Source organism: Triticum dicoccoides, chromosome 5A (assembly GCF_002162155.2).
Source record: "Triticum dicoccoides isolate Atlit2015 ecotype Zavitan chromosome 5A, WEW_v2.0, whole genome shotgun sequence".
Taxonomy (NCBI): Eukaryota; Viridiplantae; Streptophyta; class Magnoliopsida; order Poales; family Poaceae; genus Triticum; species Triticum dicoccoides.
In genome coordinates, this window is record NC_041388.1 from 610,821,772 (window position 1) to 610,848,830 (window position 27,059).

Here is a 27,059-nt window from a genome sequence, read left to right on the forward strand (position 1 = left end):
GGAGGCTGGCATCTTGGCATGTGGCCACGTCAGAATTTTTGCGTGTACCTGGACACTAGGGGCTTTTTTAATAAAGAGTGGTGTTTCGCCTACACTCATAAAGACCGAACACCTTAGGGAGTGTTCGGCGTCGTGAGTTTTGGCATTATATGCATCAGCTCCGAATCATGTCTTTGGTCAAATGTTGGGTTGCCCCGCTCCTGAGTTCGGCTACCTTACGTTCCGCTCTATCAGTTAAGATAGCACCAGGAGAACTACTGCGATTGTGCCCCAGTTCGGCCGGGCGAGCACCTCAGTAGAGAAAGCCGAAAACTGACTATCATGATGTAGCGTGAGACTGGTCAGCCACTCGATGACCTATCGGAATCTATCGGATTCTTCCGCTTTAACGAAGGGCCGCTTCCCGGTCAGGCACATACGCGCACCGAACTCGGGCAAGCGCAGTCGCCACCAAGGGGCTACCTAAATAGTCTCACTGTCAAGCTCCTATGGCTAAGTGAAAGTGTTAAAGCATTATAGTCCGGTTGCCTGGCCCGCTGCGCTATCACCTCCTTTGTAGGACCAAGACGTTGGGTTAAGTGTGAAAATGCGTCTTCTGCGAGCACCCCCGCACTATGTGCATGGGGACTGAAGCCAACGACTGCCATCTTTCAGATTTTGTATATATATATATACCTTAAAACGGCCGCACAGGAGGTGTTCCCAATACTTGGAGGCACAAGTATAAAAAAGGCCACTGCAGTTTATCAAAATATTACTTTATAATTACATATGCTATCATAACATAGCATCTTTCGGGCACTGCTTCTCTATTACCCGAGCGCCTTCAAGAACTTCCTGAAAATAGTGCTCGGAGGGTACTCAGCTTTTGTCCGAATCTCGGGACGCAACAACGGTGGTCTCCATCTCTGCCCAGTATGTCTTAACACGGGCAAGAGCCATCCTAGCGCCCTCTATGCATGCTGACCTCTTCATTGCATTTATACGCGGCACCGCGTCAAGGAATTGTTGCACCAAGCTGAAATAACTCTTCGGCTCCGATTTCCCCGGCCACAGGTGACCCATGACGTACTTCATGGCGAGTCTAGAGAACCTATTCAGTTCGGCCCATTGAGCCAAACGATCATCCACTGCCAGTGGACGCTCTGGATTGTGAAACTGCGACCAGAAAAGCTTTTCCACTTCGCGATCTTTCTGATCTCGAAAGTGTTCGGTCGCATCAGCAGCACTCGCTGCCAAATCCAGATAGGTATCCTCCACACTCCACATCCGGTCCAACAGAGCAAACTTCGGATCACAAAATTTCCTTCACAGCATAAAGGGCTTTCCAGCCGCAATCTGTTCGGCCTGACGCAGCTCCTCCTTCGCAGCTCTCATCGCAGAGCGCGCGTCCTTGGCATTGGCAACAGCCTTCTCTAAGTCCGTTTGTTTCGCCTGGTCTTCTTTTTCAAGAAGTCTGCAACGGTCTGTAACGCTCTTTAACTTTTCGGCCATCTCTTCCTTGCTGCGGCAATGAGCAGCCTGTTCGGCTCTCAGCTCTTCAAGGGCTTTCCTGGTGGCCGCATCACTTTCGCCGGCTTGTTCTTTAGCTCGGGCAAGTTCTTCCCTAAGACTCTCCACGGCGGCCGCACCATCTGCGTCAAGCACACACATCATAAGACACAGGCATAAAACTGTTCTTACCTGATGCCGCCCGAGGAATTACATACCTTGAGCCTCATCAAGCCGCTTATTGACAAGCGTGATGTCAGCATCTGCCACGTCCAGTTGCCGCTTTAATTCGGCAAAATTTTCAGTTCGGCTCGATTCCGGACACCCTGCCGCCTACATTCAAAGGCGACATCTTAGACCTGGGATTATGATCCTCCGCGTGCCGTCATTTCTTGACGACGCGCAGAGTCTCATGGGCTACTATCTACACAGGGCGCATCTTATTCATACGCAACTGACAAAAGTATACATTATCTAATGTACCTCAAAACCCGTCAGTAAACTTTTGACGGCCTCATATAATCCGCTCTCTACGGATGAAATCCTTTCAATCATCGTGCCCATCAATGCGCGGTGCTCCTCTGAGATAGAAGCTCGCCCCAGCAAAATCTTTAGCTCCTCCGGCCGAGCACCAGACGGTGCCGGGCTCGTCCCATGACCTCTTTCGAAGGCCGGACGCGAAGAACCTCGGGGGGCCGCATAGCCACCTTCCGCCCCTGCCGGATTCGGAGAAACCCTCCGCGATGACACCTCAGGGTCGCCCGCCTCTCTAGGCGGCACGGCAGGGGGAGGCGTCCCGCTCTCCATCATTTCAGGAAGGAGATCCCCCGAAGACGAGCTCTGCTGAGAAGGGCTGAGGTCCGAGCTACAAGGTAAAAATTCGGTTAATCTTCTTAGATATAAATCAAGGATTTCCCTCATCCCTCATAAGGAAGATCTTTCTCTACTTACGGCTCGCTGGAGGGCTGATCCCCTTGAGGGCGTAGTCCGGCCAAGGAACTCCCCGGCGTCGGACCCTCTGACGAGGATTTTTTCCCCCGCTTCGAGGCCATGGCTTCCCGGTCGTCAGAGGCGGCTCTCTTCTTCCCCTTAGGAGAGGGATTGTCGGTTCCTCCCTTCGGAGCAGCCTCCTTTGAGGAGGCCATAGTTTCCTTGTCCTCCCCCTTGCTTCCCTCCAGAGGCATTATCTCCAGCATCCTAACTAGCACGGGATCCGGCCTGGTTTCGGGAAGGGGAGCCGGACACCTGATCAGCTTTGCCTTCGCTATCCACTCCTGTTTAAAAGGACGGCTCTTTTAGGGGCAAGTTTATGACAATTATACGGATAGAGGGTCCGGGCACAAGGTTGCTTACTTGAGTATCCGGGCGATTGCAGCTTAGGCCTGCGTCCTCGGTTAAATCCGGACACATTTCTTGTGATCCAAAGAACAGTTTATACATCTCGACGGGCGTTCCGCCCATGAAATTCTGGAGAGCTCGCGGTCCCTCTGGATTAAACTCCCACAGGCGAAGGGAGCGACGTTTGCCGGGCAATATTCGACGAATCAGCATGACCTGTGTCACCTTGACCAGGCTGAGGTCTCCTTCCAAGAGATCCTTAATACGGCCCTGTAACAAGGGCACGTCTTTGGGCAAACCCCAATCTAACCCTCTGTTAACCCATGACGCTAGCCATGGTGGGGGACCCAAGCGAAAGGCAGGAAGCGCCACCCACTTGGTGCTCCGGGGAGTGGTGATATAAAACCACTCTCGTTGCCACAAGCCTAGCTCCTCTTGAAAAGAGCCCTCGGGCCATGGAGCATCAGCATTTTTGCTTATAACAGCGCCTCCGCACTCTGCATGCCGTCCCGTGATCATCTCCGGCTCCACTTTGAAAGTCTTGAGCCATAATCCGAAGTGAGGGGTAACACGGAGGAATGCTTCGCATACAACGATAAACGAGGAGATATGGAGGATGGACTCCGGAGCTAAGTCATGAAATTCCAGCCCGTAATAAAACAGCAGTCCCCTCACAAAGGGATCCATCGGGAAGCCTAACCCCCGAAGGAAGTGAGACACGAACACTACGCTCTCCCCGGGCTGGGGACTGGGGATAGCCTGCCTTTGAGCAGGCAACCTGTGCGAAATTTTGGCGGTCAAGAACTTAGCCTCTCTCAACTTTAGCACGTCCTCCTCCGTGACGGAGGAGGGCATCCATCGGCCTTGAAGGTCGGAACCGGACATTGTCGAAGGTCTGAGGCGCCCGGAATCTGGAGCCTAGGGTGTTGGAACTCGAGGCGATGGGCGAACTCGTTTTGGGATTGGAGAAAAGGAGTAAGGCCCTGGTCTCTTTATAAGAGGTTGAATACCAGGAGCCCTCCCTGTAACCGTTTGGGACTCGCCTTTAATCGAGAAAACATGCTAACGGGCACGATTGGGTTACCCACATCCGTATTGATGAGAATCCCGTAAAAGGGGGGACACGATCTCTGCTTTGACAAGACGTGCCAAGGAAACCGCCTCGCAAAACATGCTAAGGTGGAAAAGTGAAAATGATTCGAGTGAAGGACTTGGCTCTAGTGTGATGACGCACTGCGGAATACGTCAGCAGATTTGGTTTGTGTTAATATTATTCTCTCTATGGCAATATGTGGAAGCTTATTTTGCAGAGCCGGACACTACCCTTGGTGTTTACAATCTTCTATGAAGGACTTGGAGGAGGAACCCGCCTTGCAATGCCGAAGACAATTTGCGCGCCGAACTCGTCGTCATTGAAGCCTGGTTCAGGGGCTACTGAGGGAGTCCTGGATTAGGGGGTGTTCGGGTAGCCGTACTATAAATTCAGCCGGACTCCTGGACTATGAAGATACAAGATTGAAGACTTCGTCCCGTGTTCGGATGGGACTTCCCTTGGCGTGGAAGGCAAGCTTGGCGATGCGGATATTCAAGATCTCCTACCATTGTAACCGACTCTATGTAACCCTAACCCTATCCGGTGCCTATATAAACCGGAGGGTTGTAGTCCATAGGCAATAAACTCCATATACAACAATCATACCATAGGCTAGCTTCTAGGGTTTAGCCTCCTTGATCTCGTGGTAGATCTACTCTTGTACTACCCATATCATCAATATTAATCAAGAAGGACGTAGGGTTTTACCTCCATCAAGAGGGCCCGAACCTGGGTAAAACATCGTGTTCCCTGCCTCCTGTTACCATCCGGCCTAGACGCACAGTTCGGGACCCACTACCCGAGATCCGCCGGTTTTGACACCGACAATGACGATCTTGAATCCCTCATGTTGGACCACCTTTCTTGATTGCGTTGGATCAACGAAGACTAGATGATTGCTCCCCCATAGTCCACTATGGGTGAGCCACTCTTCGACACATCTTCACAAGTCCATTGTCACCACAATGGACGGCAAGCTTCAAGCACTTGATCTCTTCGTGATGATCCACTTGAACTTGCACACCGCAATCTTGATGACAATCACCACTTGATGTCATCCTCTCCATGGGTTGAGTGATATCTTCCTCTTGACACAAGCCCATGAACACGTACCTAACCCCACGTAGAACTCTCACATAGACCATGGGTTAGTACACAAAGCACAATGGACAATGCTTACCAAACCATGGGATCACTTGATCCCTCTCGGTACATCTTCTACGCTTTGTGAGTTGATCAACTTGATTCACTCTTGACTTAGTCTTGATCAACCTTGAATCTTTCCAACTCTCTTCATTTGGATGATGTCTTGAAGGTAAACATGAATGATCACACAATCTTCTTCAAGACATGCTTGCAATAAGCTCAACTCTCACATGACCAAGCTTTGGATAATTCCTTAATAGCACCTTGGTCAACACAAACTCTCCTTGAAACCAACACATGTACTCCAAGAAAAGCCTATGGACAAAACCTTCAAATATAACTCAAGGCAACCATTAGTCCATAGAGATTGTCATCAATTACCAAAACCAAACATGGGGGCACCGCATGTTCTTTCAATCTCCCCCATTTTGGTAATTGATGACAATCACTTTCAAGAGAGTTTATACAAGGAATTATGCATCACCATGCACTGCAACAACCAATAATGCATGCGAATGAGATGCAAAAGCTAAGGAAACATAAACCAAAGATTCTCCACAAAACTCTCTGAAACTTCTCCCCCATTGGCATCGATTGCCAAAATGGGTGAAAAGCTTAGAGGGCCAATATAGATTGTGGTCCTCCATAAATTGTGTATTTCTCAACAAGAGAGTGGAATGCAATACACACATCCAACGGTAAAAACTTGGGGGAAGACAACTATATTGAGGCCCAAAGATTGCAAAAGGAAGATATGCCACAAAGACATAACAAAGAGAGAAACAAGCAATCAAGCAATCAAAAGATATCTATTGAAGCAAGCTCAAAAGATACCAATTGAACCAACTAGGCCAATGATGCTACGAGCCACATGAATAAAAGATATTATGATATGAGCAAAGGAGTGTTCTAAAGAAACTAGAGAGACTCCCCATGATTTGTGCACACATAAGAATATTTGAATTTGGAAACAAAGTGCACAAAATAGGATCATAGCTCCCCCAAAATCAATAGAAACTTACAACAAGTGCAAGTGAGCATATAGGAAACTAAGCCTAGTACATGTAACAAACACATGGTTGACCAATAAGTGAAAGAGGCAACTTAAGAATGGGCTCAACCAAAATGATGTGTGTGAGTCAAGGCAATGCACTTGAGAAGACTAATGTACGGATGAGCATTAAGCATCAATAAAGTCTTGAAAGAATGAGGCAACATAGTGCAAGGCCTATCATTCCCACACACAACAAGCAAATGGGTTCACAAGCTTACTAATAAGCATATAGAGAACCTATGCTTGTGACAACCCGTGGTGAAGATAGAAGATGAAAGGCGCGTCAAGATGAGGGATGCCAATTAAGATGGCAAAAACCTCGTAAAGAAAAGCATGAGGAAAATAATGTTCACCACACAAGAGCGCATCAAGATGCAACGATAGAAGACACGCACTCAAGGCAAAAGCTTTCACGGAGCCACCAAAGAAATAACATAAGGAAGACAAGGTGGGCGTGAAAGAAAGGATATCATCTAGAGATGTAATTTCTCTCAAGTGTATATGGTTCTAGGTAGACTAGATCATGATGATATATATCTACAAAGAAGGATGTACACCCGAAATAGTTACAACACGAAGGAACAAGATATCCAAAAGGAAGTCATACATATACCAATAAGATATTTGCTTGGAAGCATAGCACATGGCTAGATATGGTCTTATAGTATATAAATGAATTCCTACCACACACCCATCAAAGACATCACAACTAGCAACAAGACATCATTGTTGGGATGCTTTGAGAAAGGAAACAAGTATCACAAGAAAGAATGGATAACATGCCATGATACAACCTACACAAGGTTGATGCAAGAAATGTGTGCATGAAGTATATGAAGATACTTGTTACCGAGATAACATTGGAAGGATGTAGATACCAATTGAAGGTACAAAGTAGTTCATTGATCATCCTAGCTTGACTCCAATAAGCACATGGTGACAACACCTTCCTTGTGAGTGAGCCGAGCATCCAATGCATCTCCACTTGTTCCTAGAACAATAACACAAACAAAATGGTACCCAAACTCATTGGGACCAAAGAGTTAGAGAACCAACAACACATAGGACAAACTCCACATAAATATGTGCATATAGATATGAAAATGAATTTCATGCACATCTCATCCAATTTGAGACTTGGTGGAGTTCCCCCTATATATTGGGTCAAAGAAAGGAAACATGCCAAGAAACTACAAGAAGTAAATATGCATGCTCAAGACTTTCAAGAACCGAGACCAAAAGACAAAGAAGTACCAAGCGAAGAAAAGATACCAAATGAATAAATCATCACTTGGAGGATATCCATAAAAGATACATCAAGGAATGAGATATCCATTGATACACTCAAAAAGAAAGATGTCAAACTCCCAAAAGAGAGAATGGTTCCAAACAAACCAAGCCCTCTACAGAGTTTCATGATGGCACAAAGCACCAAAAAGAAACGGCTTGCCTTCCACAAACACACACTTGATAAGGATCACAAGATGAGTGTTTTATAGAGAATAGGATGGCTCCCCCAAGACTAGTGCATTATAGAGAATTTGCATTTGAATACAAAATGCACGGGGTGGGATCACCACTTTCACTATATCTAGAAAACACTAGACAAGGTCAACAAATCAACAAGATCCACAAGTGGTATGGAATACAATGGGAGTTGACACAATCCTAGGAAGAGAAAAAGCAAATAAAAGCAAAGGCCAATGTAAAGATGATCAATAATTTCTACCACACATAAGTGAGTACCAATTGTCAAAAGACAAGAAGTATTTGGAAATAATTCCCGATGGTAGATAAAAAGGATATCCGACATCATCTTCACACCAAACAAAAAGCAAATTGCAACTTGTAGAGCTAACATGCCACCTAGGAACAAGATAATTTACAATGTCAATTCTAGGTGACAATATCTCAAATGTACACATTTTCTAGGCTAGTAATATACACATAGCATATTACTCCCCCATGATGTGATACCAATTAAAGATAAACAAGAGGCAAAATAACGATCCAACACGAGATAATTAATGGACAATATAGAATTTGAATTTCTCATGAGAAGACATACCACATAGCGACTAGATAATCTTGAAATATCAATACTAGATGGTATTACTCATGTACACACATATATAGGATTGTGAGGTGCACAAAGCACATCACTCCCCCATAATGGGATATTCCATTAATCTCTCACAGGAGCCAACTAAGAAAAGAACAAGATGCAAAAGGCTCAATGCATGACACACACGTACATGATGTGCAAACCAACACACACATACTTGATTGCACAAGATAATCAAGTTGGAAGCACAACATATACAAACACATGCAAGGAACAAAACCAAACATGCAAAGGGGTAAGTAACTATGAATGTAAACACTTTAAGCACGAGTTACCGCATGGAGAAACATTGGATATAAGATAGAAACTTGATAATTCGAATAACTTGGCTTGAGACAATTAGAATGATGAAGTCCCCTTAATTCTTCATAAAGTAGCCAAGTCTCCAGTGCCCTCCAACACCACCTATTGATCAAGTTTGAGCTTGTTGGTCCCCAACCAACTTGGGTCCTAAGAGGTTAGTCACAATAGGATTGGCTACCCAAATGGTTCTCTTCTTGACACCACTTTGAGTACCAACAACTTTGGCAAACACATTGCCAACCTTATCCTTCCCAAGAGAATAGATATCATCAATAATAATTGGGTTGGATAAGTTACCACTAGTGCATGAAGAGGCGAGGTGACCTTTCTCACGACTTAAGTAGCAACGTCTACTCTTCACTTTCTTCTCACTTGATTTCTCAACTTGAGAAGCATTAGCTTGAGTCTTCTTGGGAAGAGGCTTTTCTTCAACTTGAGGTTGAGAATGAGAGTGAACTTGTGGCCGCTTCCCTCATTGCTTGTCACTAATGGACTTCTTCTTCAATGGGCAAGATCTAACATGATGCCCTTCTACTTTGCACTTGAAGCAAACAATCTTGGCCGAATTCTTGACTTGTTCTTGGTCCTTATTTTTGTTCACCTTGGACTTCTTCTTCTTGTTGGAGTTGAATCCAAGTCCACCTTTGTCATTGGGGGATTTTTGCACACTCAAGATATTGTTGAGTGTGAATTTCCCTTCATGACTCTTTTCCAAGTCTTTCTTCAAAGAAGTGACTTGGGCCTTGAGCTCTTTGATTTCCTCTACATGGTTAGTCTCAACACAAGTACTAGAGGAAGTATAAGCTTCATCGTTAGAGCAACAAGGTAAGGAAAGCAATTCATCACAAGATGTACCAACATTGTGAGTAGATGAATTACTAGGACTAGCACATGGCAACATAGCATTTTGACTAGAAGTAGTGCTAGTATCCACATGAGGCTCGCTAGATGTTACCTTAGCAATCATGGCCTCATGAGCTAACTTTAGCATATTATGGGATACTAGAAGATCATCATGAGAGCTTGTGAGCTTTACATGATTTTCTTCCAACATCCCATAATTTCTAGATAGCAAATCAAGTTGAGCCCTCAGCTCAACATTCTCCTTCAATATGGATGCTTCACAAGAGATAGAGTTAGTAGCACAAGCATCATCATTAACAACAAGAGGAGAAGACAATTTCGCAAGCTCTTTTGAATACGAAGCTTTAAGTTGAGCATGAGACTCGGTGAGTTTGATGAGCTCACTCTTAATGACCCTTGAGTCATTTTCGAGGTGCTCAAAGTCCTCAAGGATTTTAGCATGCACAACTTCAAGCTCCTCATTTTTAGTTTCAAAATCATTGGCCACCTCAAGAGCTCTATCACGAGATTCCCTCACTCTAGATAATTCTAGAGCAAAAGTCTCCTCAAGAGATTCCTTGGTGGTTTGTTCGAGTTCAAGAGCTTGAGAGAGGTCCGCAATCTCATTAGCGTAATCACACTCATGACCTTCCATTTTATCAATGGTGACCTCATGCTCCTCAAGACGAGATTCCAACTCATCAATATATTTCTTGCCTTCAATGGCAATAGACATGATTTCCATGAAGTTGGAACGAGCAAGTTTATTTTTGAGAAGAGCTTTAAAAATCATTTCCCCCTTAGTTTTTAAGGAGGCAACATTATCATTCTCATCATCATTATCCTCATCATCATTAGCATCAACATCATCATCAAGAGACATATTGGGGTACAAAGTAGGAGATACCTTTGACGCCTTAGCCATGAGGCAAAAAGCAGTAGATGATGACGTAGGATCCCTTGAGGCACCATTAAACACCACATCTTGTTCCATGGAGTGTTGGGTTTCCTCTACATTGTTAGCACAACAATTCGAGGAAATATATGTATTTTTATCATGGAAACAAGACATAGTACACATATCATCATGAGATTTAGTCAAGCAATTTCTACATGATATGCAAGGACTATCAACACAAGCATGTGAAACATTTGGAGTGCTCGAAGTGTTAAAGCCCAATGAAGAAGCATTGCAATAAGATAGTGATGAAGGATCATCCACAATAAGCATATTATCATCATTGCAATGACCAACACTACTCACCATATCATTACCTTGTGGCAAACCACATGTAGGTGAAGTAGAAGAAGTTGAGAAGACTATACGGCCAGATGTGGAGGGAGAACAATCATCCCCACAAAACTTGGACATGCCATATTTATCTTGAAGCTTTGTCCACAACTCATGAGCATCCCGGAACGACATGAGTTGAAATATAACTACATTGCTCAAAGCATTGAAAAGCACATTAGAAGCTTGAGCATTGAGATAAGAGTTTTTCTCATCCTCTAAAGATAATCTTTGAGCATCCTTTGGAGGAGAAAAACCCATATCTACAATTTGCTCTAAATTTGGGTCCATGACCCTAAAGAGATTAAGCATGCGAATTACCCAAACATCAAAATTTGTGCCATCGAAACTAAGAGTGTGAGAGAATCCTAATCCCCTAGTCAACATCTTTACTCTCTAGGCGGTTAAGCCTAACAAAGAGAGACGAGGCTCTGATACCAATTGAAAGATCGTGGATGTCGCCTAGAGGGGGGGTGAATAGGCATTTTAAAATAATTACGGTTTAGGCTTGAACAAATGCGGAATAAACATAGCGGTTAATTTGTCAAGCACAAAACCTAAAACAACTAGGCTCACCTATGTGCACCAACAACTTATGCTAAGCAAGATAAGCAACTATGTGATAGCAAGATATATGACAGGAAACAATATGGCTATCACAAAGTAAAGTGCATAAGTAAAGGGCTCGGGTAAGAGATAACCGAGGCACGCGGAGATGATGATGTATCCCGAAGTTCACACCCTTGCGGATGCTAATCTCTGTTTGGAGCGGTGTGGAGGCACAATGCTCCCCAAGAAGCCACTAGGGCCACCGTAATCTCCTCACGCCCTCGCACAATGCAAGATGTCGTGATTCCACTAAGGGACCCTTGAGGGCGGTCACCGAACCCATACAAATGGCAACCCTTGGGGGCGGTCACCGAACCCGTACACTTTGGCAACCCTTGGGGGCGGTCACCGGTACCCGTCAAATTGCTCGGGGCGATCTCCACAACCTAATTGGAGACCCTGACGCTTGCGCGGAGCTTTACACCACAATGATTGAGCTCCGAACACCACCAACCGTCTAGGGCGCCCAAGCACCCAAGAGGAACAATCTCAAGGGTACCAAACACCCAAGAGTAATAAGCTTCTCAACTTGTAACTTCCACGTATCACGTGGAGAACTCAAACCGATGCACCAAATGCAATGACAAGGGCACATGGAGTGCCCAAGTCCTTCTCTCTCAAATCCCACCGAAGCAACTAATGCTAGGGAGGAAAATGAGAGGAAGAACAAGAAGGAGAACACCAAGAACTCCAAGATCTAGATCCAAGGGGTTCCCCTCACAAAGAGGAGAAAGTGATTGGTGGAAATGTGAATCTAGATCTCCTCTCTCTTTTCCCTCAAAAACTAGCAAGAATCCATGGAGGGATTGAGAGTTAGCAAGCTCAAAGAAGGTCAACAATGGGGGAAGAACATGAGCTAAAAGGATAAGGTTCATTGGGGAAGAAGACCCCTTTTATAGGTGGGGAAAAATCCAACCGTTATGCTCACAGCCCGCATAGAGCGGTACTACCGCTCCAAGGAGCGGTACTACCGCTAGGGCGGAATTACCCCTTTGAAAAACAACAGCGAGGAGGCAAAAGGCCAGAAGAACCGCCGGAGCGGTACTACCGCTCGTCCTCACGGTACTACCGCTCGACCTCACGATACTACCGCAAATGGTAGCGGTACTAAAAAAATACATCCGGGCCTACCACCGCAAGACTTGGGATGAGTTTTTGGTCCGGAGCGGTACTACCGCTGTAGGAACCGCGGTAGTACTGCTCTGGAGCGGTAGTAAAAAACTACATCCGCTCCAATTCGCGGTAGTACCGCTGCAGCCTTTTCAGAACACCAAAACTGCCACAACTTTTGCAAACGGACTCCGAATTCAATGAAACCAAGTTTGTTGGAAAGCTAGCGACAAGGGTCCCCTCGCAGGCTCCCTCCGTTGCCTTACCTCGCGCTCCCGGCATGCAGCAGCAGCGTCCACCTCGTCCAGCGGCCTCCTTTCTTCTCCTCGCGCCCGCCGCCATCCTTGTCCGCGCCCAGAGGAGCCCACTGCCTCCCTCATACACCGGCGGCAAGCGGGCCATCTGCTCGACTTTGTCCTCGGCCCCGAGATCCTTCCTGCCATGGTTTTCCAAGCTCCGCCCTCCTCCCTGTTCATCGCACCGCTCGGAGCCGCTCACATCCGCGAGGAGCCCATGCCCGAGCTTCGAGTCCGCTACGTTCTGCTCGAGATCCGGCGAGATCATGGCCGGGTCTGGTCCCTTCTCATCTCCCAGCCTTGGACCCAGCCTGCCGTGCACAACCTCTGATCGCTTGGGTTCGGCGCTCCACGGACCCAAGCCTCGTCCTCGAGCTGTTGCCACGATACCTACCCAAACAGGAGAAATTTTGGGTCACCAAGTACCTCGACGTTCATCACCATGTACGACTACAGCGCCAAGGGAACCACTACCCTCGACTCGGGGATGCCAAGTTCCCCTACGACCCATGTACGACTACGGGGATTCACCATGCACCCTTCGGATGCGCCAAGTTCTACTACATGGACCGCCAAGTTTCTTTACCGGTGACTCGAACGTCTACGAAACATGTACGCCTACTGTCGTCGAAGGCCGTTGAGTGAACGACTACACACGCCGTGTATTTAACCAAGTTCGATGACAACCTCCGAAGAACTCGGATACGCCAAGTTCCACTACCGTCGCCCCCGGAAACCTTGGATTCGTCAAGTACCTCTCCGAAATGAACGTGTACCACTACGCCCAAGTTCCACTACAAGATGTACCACTACCGTCATTGTGTACCACTACTTCCACTACCGTCGCGAGAACGACTACTTCCAATACCGTCGAACCCGACCCGCTCCGAAAAAGTTTGCTTCGAAGGTATAACAGCCGAGACGACGTCCGTGAACGAATGTTTGTGATGTATGAGTTTCTCATGTTCGAACCGTGTGCGAGTTGTTCCTTGTGTGTTCCTTGTTGCCTTGCCATCGACATGTGGGACACCCGGTAACCGGGATCACCCCACCATCTCTAGCATGTCCCACACATCCACACCCTTCTTTTGCATCGATATCTCAATGAGTTGTCGGAGTAGCCGGAATGTTGCCGTGGCACCCCTTTCTTTCCGCCATGGTGACAAAATGCTCCATATCTTATAACATGCCAACATCTTCATAAAAAATTGCATATAACTTGCACATGCCATCCGCATCATGATAATAACATTTAAAATGTTTAAAATTGTTGTTTGCATTAAATTGCTAAATGACATGGGGATTTACCGGAATTGTTGTTTGTTGTTCCGACCTCATTTAAACTTGCCTAGATAGGTAGTTTTATTATGCTTCACCTCTTGCCATGTTTAACTATATTTAATATTGTTGAGTATATAAACGAGAGTTAACTTAATAATTAAATGCGGTGTTTCTATGATATGCAACTCGTTGCATATTGAGCTCCACTTAACTTATAGTATTGTTTGTTGCACTTTGCCATGCCATGCCTCTTTAAACCGGACATGCATCATACTTGATTGTGTATTGTGCCATGTTTATGTGATGGTTGTTTGCCATGATGTTTGCTTCTTTTCGGTTGCGCTTCTTCTCGATAGTTCCGGTCACGTTGCGATTGTGAGGATCCGTTCGTCTACATTGGTTCGTCTTCTTCATGGACTCGTTCTTCTTCCTAGCGGGGTTTCAGGCAAGATGACCGTCGCCTTGGATATCACTACTATTTTTGCTATGCTAGTTGTCTCGATGCTATCGCTATGTCGGGCTACCTACCACTTGTTTCTCAAGCCTCCCAATTTGCCATGACAACCTGATGACCCACAAGTGTAGGGGATCTATCGTAGTCCTTTTAATAAGTAATAGTGTCGAACCCAACAAGGAGCAGAAGGAAATGATAAGCGGTTTTTAGTAAGGTATTCTCTGCAAGCACTGAAATTATCGGTAACAGATAGTTTTATGATAAGGTAATTTGTAACGGGTAACAAGTAATAAAAGTAAATAAGGTGCAACAAGATGACCCAATCCTTTTTGTAGCAAAGGACAAGCCTGGACAAACTCTTATATAAAGGGAAGCGCTCCCGAGGACACATGGGAATTATCGTCAAGCTGGTTTTCATCACGTTCATATGATTCGCATTCAGTACTTTGATAATTTGATATGTGGGTGGACCGGTGCTTGGGTACTGTCCTTCCTTGGACAAGTGAAAGATCGTGGATGTCGCCTAGAGGGGGGGTGAATAGGCGTTTTAAAATAATTACGGTTTAGGCTTGAACAAATGCGGAATAAACCTAGCGGTTAATTTGTCAAGCACAAAACCTAAAACAACTAGGCTCACCTATGTGCACCAACAACTTACGCTAAGCAAGATAAGCAACTATGTGATAGCAAGATATATGACAGGAAACAATATGGCTATCACAAAGTAAAGTGCATAAGTAAAGGGCTCGGGTAAGAGATAACCGAGGCACGCGGAGATGATGATGTATCCCGAAGTTCACACCCTTGCGGATGCTAATATCCGTTTGGAGCGATGTGGAGGCACAATGCTCCCCAAGAAGCCACTAGGGCCACCGTAATCTCCTCACGCCCTCGCACAATGCAAGATGCCGTGATTCCACTAAGGGACCCTTGAGGGCGGTCACCGAACCCGTACAAATGACAACCCTTGGGGGCGGTCACCGAACCCGTACACTTTGGCAACCCTTGGGGGCGGTCACCGGTACCCGTCAAATTGCTCGTGGCAATCTCCACAACCTAATTGGAGACCCCGATGCTTGCGTGGAGCTTTACACCACAATGATTGAGCTCCGAACACCACCAACCGTCTAGGGCGCCCAAGCACCCAAGAGGAACAAGCTCAAGGGTACCAAACACCCAAGAGTAATAAGCTTCTCAACTTGTAACTTCCACGTATCACGTGGAGAACTCAAACCGATGCACCAAATGCAATGGCAAGGGCACACGGAGTGCCCAAGTCCTTCTCTCTCAAATCCCACCGAAGCAACTAATGCTAGGGAGGAAAATGAGAGGAAGAACAAGAAGGAGAACTCCAAGATCTAGATCCAAGGGGTTCCCCTCACAAAGAGGTGAAAGTGATTGGTGGAAATGTGGATCTAGATCTCCTCTCTATTTTCCCTCAAAAACTAGCTAGAATCCATGGAGGGATTGAGAGTTAGCAAGCTCAAAGAAGGTCAACATTGCGGGAAGAACACGAGCTAAGAGGATAAGGTTCATTGGGGAAGAAGACCCCCTTTTATAGGCGGGGAAAAATCCAACCGTTATGCTCACAGCCCGCATAGAGCGGTACTACCGCTCCAAGGAGCGGTACTACCGCTAGGGCAGAAGTACTTCTTTGAAAAACAACAGCGAGGAGGCAAAAGGCCAGAAGAACCGCCGGAGCAGTACTACCGCTCGTCCTCACGGTACTACCGCTCGACCTCACGATACTACCGCAAATGGTAGCGGTACTACTGCTTGCGAGCGATACTAAAAAAATACATCCGGGCCTACCACCGCAAGACTTGGGACAAGTTTTTGGTCCGTAGAGGTACTACCGCTCTAGGAACCACGGTAGTACTGCTCTGGAGCGGTAGTAAAAAATTACATCCGCTCCAATTCACGGTAGTACCGCTGCAGCCTTTTCAGAACACGAACTGCCACAACTTTTGCAAACGGACTCCGAATTCGATGAAACCAAGTTTGTTGGAAAGCTAGCGACAAGGGCTAACACAATCTTCAAAGAAATATCAATAAGAAGCAAATGAGAAAAGGCCCATAAGAAAATGGTGAGAACCCTTCCTCGGAAAAGACCGGTAAAACCTCCAACACCGAAAACATCATAGAAGATGCATGCGAACTCCGTTTTCGATGAACTCAAGCTTGTCATCAAGATGACCATAAGCTCTAAGACTCACAAAGAGAACCAAACAAGAACCAAGAAAGATGATGCAAGAGTGCAATGGTTTTAGCTCTCTACTAACGATACGATCAAGCTACCAACTTGAGAGCCCCCCTTGATAGTACGACAAACGATCCTATAACCCGGTCTCCAAACTACCACCGTGAGACCGGTAAAATAGAAAACCTATCAAGGGCAAACCTTTGCCTTGCACATGGTCCACTTGAGCTAGATGATGACTGAGGGAGTCCTGGATTAGGGGGTGTTCGGGTAGCCGGACTATACCTTCAACCGGACTCCTGGAGTATGAAGATACAAGATTGTAGACTTCGTCCCGTGTCCGAATGGGACTTTCCTTGGCGTGGAAGGCAAGCTTGGTGATGCGGATATTCAAGATCTCCTACCATTGTAACTGACTCTATGTAACCCTAACCCTATCTGGTGCCTATATAAACCAGAGGGTTGTAGTCCGTAGGCAATAAACTCCATATACAACAATCATACCATAGGCTAGCTTCTAGGGTTTAGCCTCCTTGATCTCGTGGTAGATCTACTCTTGTACTACCCATATCATCAATATTAATCAAGCAGGACGTAGGGTTTTACCTCCATCAAGAGGGCCCGAACCTGGGTAAAACATCGTGTTCCCTGCCTCCTGTTACCATCCGACCTAGACGCACAGTTCGGGACCCACTACCCGAGATCCGCCGGTTTTGACACCGACATTGGTGCTTTCATTGAGAGTTCCTCTGTGTCGTCACCCTTAGGCCCGATGGCTCCTTTGATCATCAACAACGATACGGTCCAGGGTGAAACTTTTCTTCCCGGACAGATCTTCATCTTCGGCGGCTTCGCTCTACGGGCCAATTCGCTCGGCCACCTGGAGCAGATCGAAAGTTACGCCCCTGGCCATCAAGTCAGGTTTGGAAGCTTAAACTACACGACTGACATCCGCGGAGACTTGATCTTCGACGGGTTCGAGCCACGGCCAAGCCCGCCGCACTATCTCGAGGGGCATGATCTAGCTCTGCCTCCGGACAGTGTCCTGGAGGCCACACACGCATCGGTTCCGACCCCTAACTCGGAGCCTATTGCGCCAATCGAGGATGAGCGGTTGGACGTCACCTTGGGGGCTTCGATCTCAAAGGCGATCGAGCCGAACGCTAGCCCCGCACTCTGCATGATCTGTGACTCCAAGGATCCGGACTCCTTTCCGAACTCCGAACCCCCCACACCCCTGCCGGTCGAATCCGATTGGGCGCCGATAATGGAGTTCACCGCCGTAGACATCTTTCAGCACTCGCCTTGTGGCGATATCCTAAACTATCTCAAGTCTCTCTCCTTATCAGGAGAGCCCTGGCCGAACTACGGTCAGCGAGGATGGGATACGGACGATGAAGAAATTCAAAGCCCACCCACCACCCACTTGGTAGCCACTGTCGACAAATTAAACGACGTGCTCAACTTCGACTCCGGAGACATCGACAACATGGATGACGATGCAGGAGATACCGACGAACGAACGCCCATAGGGCATTGGACAGCCACCTCATCTCACGATGTGTACATGGTGGATACCCCTAAAGGAAGCGACAACGAGGAAAAAGGGGATGGGACGGGAGATCGACCCCCCGAAAAGCAATCAAAGCGTCGGCGCAAACACTGACCCAAGCCCCGCCTCGACAAAAACCCAGCCATAGAGCAGGACGAGCCGGTAGACGATGAGCAGGCCTTAGAGCAACCATCCGAACAGGGCAACACGGATAGAGAAACCAAACATCCCTCCTCCGGCGAAAACGGCATTCCGGTCGACCTCACGCCGGATAAACCTATGGAGCAGAAGAATCTCCACGAGAGGCTCGTTGCAACTTCTCGCATGTCCTCAGGAACAAACGTAACTACTCACAAATCATATTCATGTTCATAATCAGAGGGGTATTAATATGCATAAAGGATCTGAACATATGATCTTCCACCGAATAAACCAACTAGCATCAACTACAAGGAGTAATCAACACTACTAGCAACCCACAGGTACCAATCTGAGGCTTTGGGATAAAGATTGGATACAAGAGATGAACTAGGGTTTGACATGAGATGGTGCTGGTGAAGATGTTGATGGAGATTGACCCCCTCCCGATGAGAGGATCGAGTGGTGATGATTTCCCCCTCCCGGAGGGAAGTTTCCCCGACAGAACAGCTCCTCCGGAGCCCTAGATTGGTTCCGCCAAGGTTCTGCCTCGTGGCGGCGGAGTTTCATCCCGTGAGCTAGCTTATGAGTTTTTCCTCGACGAAAGACTGCATATAGACAAAGATGGGCATCAGAGGGATGCTAGGGGGGCACGAGGCAGGGGGCGCGCCCCTCACCCTCGTGGATGGTAGGTGGCCCCCCTCTGGTACTTCTTTCGCCTAATATTTTTTATATATTCTGAAACTTGCTCCCGTGAAGTTTCAGGACTTTTGGAGTTGTGCATAATAGGTCTCTAATATTTGCTCTTTTTCCAGCCCATAATTCCAGCTGCCGGCATTCTCCCTCTTCATGTAAACCTTGCAAAATAAGAGACAATAGGCATAAGTATTGTGACATAATGTGTAATAACAACCTATAATGTAATAAATATTGATATAAAAGCATGATGCAAAATGGACGTATCAACTCCCCCAAGCGTAGACCTCGCTTGTCCTCAAGCGAAAGCCGATATCGATAAATACGTCCACATGTTTAGAGATAGAGGTGTCGATAAAAATAAAATACGGACATGAGGATATCATGATCATTCTTAGAACATCAACATATACATATATTGTCATATAATATCTTATGCTAAAGTAACAATTCAATCACAATTTCAAGTATGAATCAGAAACTTTATTGAGAACCAACAAACTATAATCTTAGTCATTGAAACAATTGCAATTTATCATAACATCAGAAAGAGTCAATATAAGAGCTTTTCAGCAAGTCCACATACTCAACTATCATTTAGTCTTTCACAATTGCGAACACTCACGCAATACTTATGGGTATAGAGTTTTAATCGGACAGCGAGAAAGATAGGGGCTTATAGTTTTGCCTCCCAACCTTTTACCTCAAGGGTATTGTCAGCAATAATAGTTCATGAAAACTCACATCCAATTAGCTATATATATCAGGATCTTTCCAACACATTGTTCTTGCCAAAGGATAAAATGTAAAAAGGAAAGGTGAAGAACACCGTGACTCTTGCATGAAGTATAAGACAAGAATAAAAGATAGGCCCTTCGTAGAGGGAAGCAGAGGTTGTCATGTGCTTTTTATGGTTGGATGCACAAAATCTTAATGCGAAAGAACGTCACTTTATATTGCCACTTGTGACATGGACCTTTATTATGCAGTATGTCACTTTTATTTCTTCCACATCACAAGATCGTATAAAGCTTATTTTCTCCGCACTAATAAATCATACATATTTAGAGAGCAATTTTTATTGCTTGCAACGATGACAACTTACTTGAAGGATCTTACTCAATCCATAGGTAGATATGGTGGACTCTAATGGAAAAACTGGGTTTAAGGATATTTGAAAGCACAAGTAGTATCTCTACTTGGTGCAAGGAATTTGGCTAGCATGAGAGGGAAAGGAAAGCTCAACATGTTGGATGATCCATGATAATATAATTTATCTCAGATGTAAGAAAACATATCTCATTACGTTGTCTTACTTGTCCAACATGAACTCTTTAGCATGTAATATTTTAATGAGTGCTCACAATCATAAAAGATGTCCAAGATAGTATATTTATATGTGAAAACCTCTCTTTCTTTATTACTTCCTATTAATTGCAACGATGACCAAATCTATGTTTGTCAACTCTCAACAACTTTTATTCATCATACTCTTTATATGTGAAGTCATTACTCTCTATAAGATCCATATGATCCCTTTATTTCTTTTTATTAGTTGTCTTTTAGTTTATTCCCTCAAGATCATAGCAAGATAATCAAACCCTTGACTCAACACTAATATTTATTATATATAGCTCATGGACTCAATTACATAGAGGGATCATAAAGCAAAACTCAAAACTAGATCATACTAAAACTTTATTCTACTAGATCAAGATATTACCAAAAGGATCGAACGAAAAGCGGTAAAGATAAAAGTGATGATGATACGATACCGGGGCACTCCCCTAAGCTTGGCAGATGCCAAGGGGAGTGCCCATACCCATGTGCTTAAGTCTCCTTCTTTGTTGGTGAAGAAGGTGTTGGTGATGATGGATAGTCACACATTGAGCGTAGGAGATCCTCCAATTTGCGGATCATGCCCTTGTGTGCGATGATATGCTCCTTCAACAAAATATTTTCACTTGTGAGATACTTGTTTTGAATGTGATCTAACTCAATCATCTTGAAAGCTTCAATCTCCGTTGGGGTAAAGAGGTTGTGATGAGGTTGAAGGATGTCTTGTTCTACTACTGCCGGAACTTGATCACCCATGGCCTTCTTGATCCCATCATCCTTGTTGATCTCTCTGGGTTCTTCTCTCTTCAGCGCTATCTTCATTCGCCAAGCATCGTTTCCCTCATTGTTGTTGGAGGAGGGGGACGACATGATGCCTGGCCTTGACAACCCTGGTAGGAAACAACTTGAAACAAAAACAAGAGATATTTGCGTGGTACGGTGGTCAAAACCTTTGGAAGATTATATAATGAATTTTTACCGACCAAAGGAAGTATCGTGCACGAAAACGGTGTCCGGAGAGCACACGAGGTGCCCACGAGGCAGGGGGCGCGCCCAAGGGGGTAGTGCCCGCCCTCCACCCTCGTGGACGCCTCGTGTCCTTCCTGGACTGCTTCTTATTTTCCTATTTTTTTAATATTCCAAAACGGAGAAAAATTGCTATTAGAACTGTTTTGGAGTCGGTTTACTTACCGTACCTCATACCTCTTCCTTTTCGGAGTCTGAAACGTTTTGGAAAGTGTCCCTTATGTATTCCTCCGGGGTTACAGTTTCAATAACATTAGTTTCAAAATTTATGGGATTACCTGAGATATAATGTTTGATTCTTTGACCGTTCACCACCCTCGGATTTGTACCTTCGAAGTTGTTGATTTTTATGCCACCAGAACGATAGACCTCCTCGATAACGTAAGGACCTTCCCATTTATAGAGGAGTTTTCCTGCAAAAAATCTTAAACGAGAGTTGTATAACAATACATAATCACCTACATTAAACTCATGTTTTTGTATCCTTTTATCATGCCATCTTTTAACTTTTTCTTTAAACAGTTTGGCATTCTCATAGGCCTGGGTTCTCCATTCATCAAGTGAGCTAATGTCAAAAAGCCTCTTCTCACCGGCAAGTTTGAAATCATAGTTGAGCTCTTTAATGGCCCAATATGCCTTATGTTCTAATTCAAGAGGTAACTGGCATGCCTTTCCATAAACCATTATATATGGAGACATACCCATAGGATTTTTGTATGCAGTTCTATAGGTCCATAATGCATCATCAAGTTTCTTGGACCAATTCTTCCTAGATCTATTAACAATCTTTTTGCAAAATTAATTTAAGCTCTCTATTACTCAAGTCTAGTTGACCACTAGACCGTGGATGATATGGAGATGCAATTATATGATTAACATCATACTTAGCAAGCATTTTACGAAAGGCACCATGAATAAAATGTGAACCACCATCAGTCATTAAGTATCTATGGACTCCAAACCTCGGAAAAATAACTTCTTTAAGCATTTTAATAGAGGTGTTATGATCAGCACTACTAGTTGGAATAGCTTCTACCCACTTAGTAATGTAATCAACAGCAACTAAAATATGTGTATACCCATTAGAGGAAGGAAACGGTCCCATGTATACAAAGCCACAAACATCAAATGGTTCAATAACAAGTGAATAATTCATAGGCATTTCTTGACGTCTACTAATATTACCAATTCTTTGACATTCATCACAAGAAAAAACAAACTTACGGGCATCTTTGAAGAGAGTAGGCCAATGAAAACCGGATTGCAATACCTTGTGTGCAGTTCTATCTCCAGCATGGTGTCCTCCATAAGCCTCAGAGTGACACTTACGTAGGATATGTTCCTGTTCATGCTCAAGTATACAACGTCTAATAACACCATCTACTCCTTCTTTATAAAGGTGTGGGTCATCCCAAAATTAATGTCTTAAATCATAGAAGAACTTTTTCTTTTGCTGGTATGTGAAACTAGGTGGTATAAATTGAGCAACAATATAATTAGCCTAATCAGCATACCATGGAGCAGTACGAGAAGCATTTATGATAGCTAGTTGTTCATCAGGAAAGCTGTCATCAATAGGTAGTGGGTCATCAAAAACATTCTCTAACCTACACAAGTTGTCTACAACGGGGATCTCAGCTCCCTTTCTATCAATAATATGCAAATCAAATTCTTGTAGCATGAGAACCCATCTAATAAGTCTAGGTTTAGCATCTTTCTTTTCCATAAGATATTTAATAGCAGCATGATCAGTGTGAACAGTTACATTAGAATCAACTATATAAGGTCTGAACTTATCACAAGCAAATACAACTGCTAAAAATTCTTTTTTAGTAGTAGCATAATTTCTCTAGGCACTGTCCAGAGTCTTACTAGCATATTGGATAACATTTAATTTCTTATCAACTCTTTGTCCTAGAACAGCCCCTACAGCATAATCACTAGCATCACACATGATTTCAAATGGTAGATTCCAATCAGGAGGCTGAACAATAGGTGCAGAAATCAAATCTTTCTTAAGTATTTCAAATGCTTCTACGCAATCATCATCAAAGATAAAAGGAACATCATTTTGGAAGAGATTAGTCAGAGGCCTAGAAATTTTAGAGAAGTCCTTAGTGAACCTCCTATAAAAACCGGCATGACCAAGGAAGCTTCTTATACCTTTAATGTCCTTAGGACACGACATCTTTTCAATAGCATCAACTTTAGCTTTATCAACTTCAATACCTCTTTCAAAAAATTTATGCCCCAAGACAATACCTTCATTCACCATAAAGTGGCACTTCTCCCTATTCAAGACACGATTAGTTTCTTCACATCTCTGCAAAACTCGATCAAGGTTGCTTAAGCAATCATCAAAAGAAGTTCCATAAACAGAAAAATCATCCATGAATAGCTCAACAATCTTTTCACAAAAGTCACAGATTATAGCAGTCATACATCTTTGAAAAGTAGCAGGTGCATTGCATAATCCAAAAGGCATACGTCTATAAGCAAAGGTACCGAAAGGGCAAGTAAAGGTTGTCTTTTCCTGATCCTCTTGGGACACAGGTGTAGCGACCAGACCTCAAACAGTCTGATCTCTGTGCTCCGGTGTCATCCCTGGATCAGTAATGCTGACACCACACAGTACTCGGAGGATTTATAGCAGAGTAGCAATCACACACTTATTACATCGAGTGTCTCAAAAGAGAACTTATTACAATAAATATGGCTTAAGGCCATCTAATAACGATAACAGCGGAAGGCTTGGAAGATAAGTGAGTCCATCAACTCCAACGGCATCATTGAGTATAGAACCACGACCTCAAACTCCTTAATCGTCGTCTGAAAAGTCTGCAACATTAACATTGCAGCCTGTAACGGGTCAGCACATGGAATATGCTGGCAATGTAACACATAGAGAGTAATGGAATGAAACAGCTATACTATATGCATATATGGCTGGTGGAAAGCTCTATGGTTACAGTTTTGCGTAAAGCCAATTTTTCCCTACTTCAAAGGAATAAAATTTATTTAACTATTATGGTAGTTGTTAAACATTGAGAATGGTTGACAGCATTCTCAATCCCAATTAAGCATCATCATTAAACATAACCCAACAAAATTAATTTAGTGTAACATGTTGAGATTCACATGATAATCCAGGTACTAGATACTCAAGATGTCCATAACCGGGGACACGGCTAACCATGATTAGTTTATTACACTCTGCAGAGGTTTGCGCACTTTTCCCCACAAGACTCGATTGCCTCCGTTTGGTTTCTCGCACTACATGGTGTTTGAGAAGACGGATGACCGAGACATAGTCTTTCAGAACCGCTAGCACCTTACGATCGGGTAGACCGTACCACCTACATCCCCTACATCTGCTAGTCTACCACTGTAAGAGTTCGCACGACTTAGTCAACTATGCTAGAGCCCATAATAGCTTGTGGCTGCACACGGAAGTTTCTAGTATGAATAGTCTCATGATCCCTTTGAGCCTGGGTGGCGGTCCAAAAGAAAACAGGCAAGTCCTGGAATACCCAGGTGCCTCAATCCACCCAGATGTGTGTTTAAGTTGCCACCTTAGATAACCATTAATTACCAAAACTCACATCTGTCATGGATATCACTCACCCAATCCACGTCTACTAGCATAGCATGGCATAATAAGCAAACGTAGAAGTAACTCCCAAAGGTTTGATAATAAACAGGTAATAGGTACTACCTCATCTACTTCCCATCCCACAATTTAATTAGATCCTAACCATGCAAGGTGTGAGGGTTGATCTAATGCAATAAAACTGGGTAGTAGAAAAGGTATGGTCAAAGTGTTACTTGCGTTCCTGATGATCCGCGAAACCTAGAGATTCGAAGTAACAGGCGGCGCACTCCGGGTATTCTATCGTAGACAAACAAACAATCATACAATAAGTACTCATCTAATGCACGGGTAAAACTCAAATAAGAGATCTAACCAGAAGGTTCAACTTAAGAACTCCGGTTGGCAAAAAGAATCAAATCGAACAAAACAACAAAAGTCAAATGGCGAAAGAAAACAACTTCGTTCTACTAATCTGGATCTAGGGCAAATTTTATAGTAGCAAAATGTTGTTTAAGTTGATTAAACGGATAGAGGGTTTTGAGACGAAACTCTAGGCGCTTGAATCGGATGATTCCGATAAACGAGCGAAAAGTTATACTAAAAAGAAAATCGGATCAGGAATCACGATCAGAAAAATCGCGGATTTAATCCGAGAAAAAGAAAAACGACGAACATTCGCTGGAACGAACGAACGGACGAACGCTCGCTATTTAAATAAACCGGAAAACCGATCTATTTAAAAAAACGAAAAAATAAAACCGACGAAAACTGATCGGTTTTCTAAAAAAAACGGCACAGAAAACGAGGCGGCGACGAACCTCGGGCGGCGTGCGGCTCCGGCGGGGCGGCGGTGGCGCAGGCGGGCGGCGGCGCGTGCGGCTCGGGCGGCTCGGGGCTAGGGTTTGCCCGGGTGGGCTGCCCCGGCTTATAAAGCCTGTCGGGCCAGAGTCCCGGACGGACACGGCCCGGTTAGGTCGGTTCATTTTTTTTAAAAAAAAATAACACTCGGAAGAAAAATAAAAAGAAACACTAAACGGACTCCAAAAATTCCGAAATAAATTTTCGCGGGCTTCTAAAATCAAGCCGCACAAGGTGAACATTTATTTGGGACCTAAATGCAATTTTGAAAAACGCACATTTTTTCCTAAATTCAAATAAAACACCAAAAAACTCCAAAATAAAATCCTATTTGATTTTATTATTAAATCCTCAATATTTCTTTATTTTGGGAAAGTCATTTTATTCCCTCTGTCATATTTTTGTAAGAGAAATAATTGATGATAAAATAAATAAAATCAAATGATCCTGTTCTCAAAATTTGAGAAAACTCAAATATGAAAATAACGAAACCCCCAACTCTCTCCGTGGGTCATTGAGTTGCGTAGAATTTTTTGGATCAACCAAAATGCAAAATAAAATATGGCATGCAATGATGATCTAATGTATAACATTCCAAATTGAAAATTTGGGATGTTACAAACCTACCCCCCTTAAGATGAATCTCGCCCTCGAGATTCAGGTTGGCTAGAAAATAGGTGAGGGTGGTCCTTGAACAAATCTTCCTCTCGCTCCCAGGTGGCTTCATCCTCTGTGTGGTGGCTCCACTGAACTTTGCAAAACTTGATAACCTTGCTGCGAGTAACTCGGCTGGCAAACTCGAGGATCTTAATTGGTTTCTCCTCGTACGTCAAATCGTTATCCAACTGAATAGTTTCCAAAGGCACGGTGTCTCTCAGAGGTATGTCAGCCATCTCCGCATGGCATTTCTTTAACTGAGAAACATGGAACACGTCATGAACTCCTGACAATCCTTCAGGCAATTCCAACTTGTAGGCCACTTCTCCCATACGCTCCAAAACTCGATATGGTCCTACAAATCGTGGTGCTAACTTCCCTTTAACTCCAAAATGCTTTGTTTCCCGAAGTGGAGATACTCGAAGATAAGCTCTATCTCCGACTTCGTAAACTGTCTCCTTGCGTTTAGAATCTGCATAACTTTTCTGTCTGGACTGGGCTACCTTGAGCCTATCGCGAATCAACTTCACCTTCTGTTTAGACTCTTTAATCAAGTCAGGTCCAAACA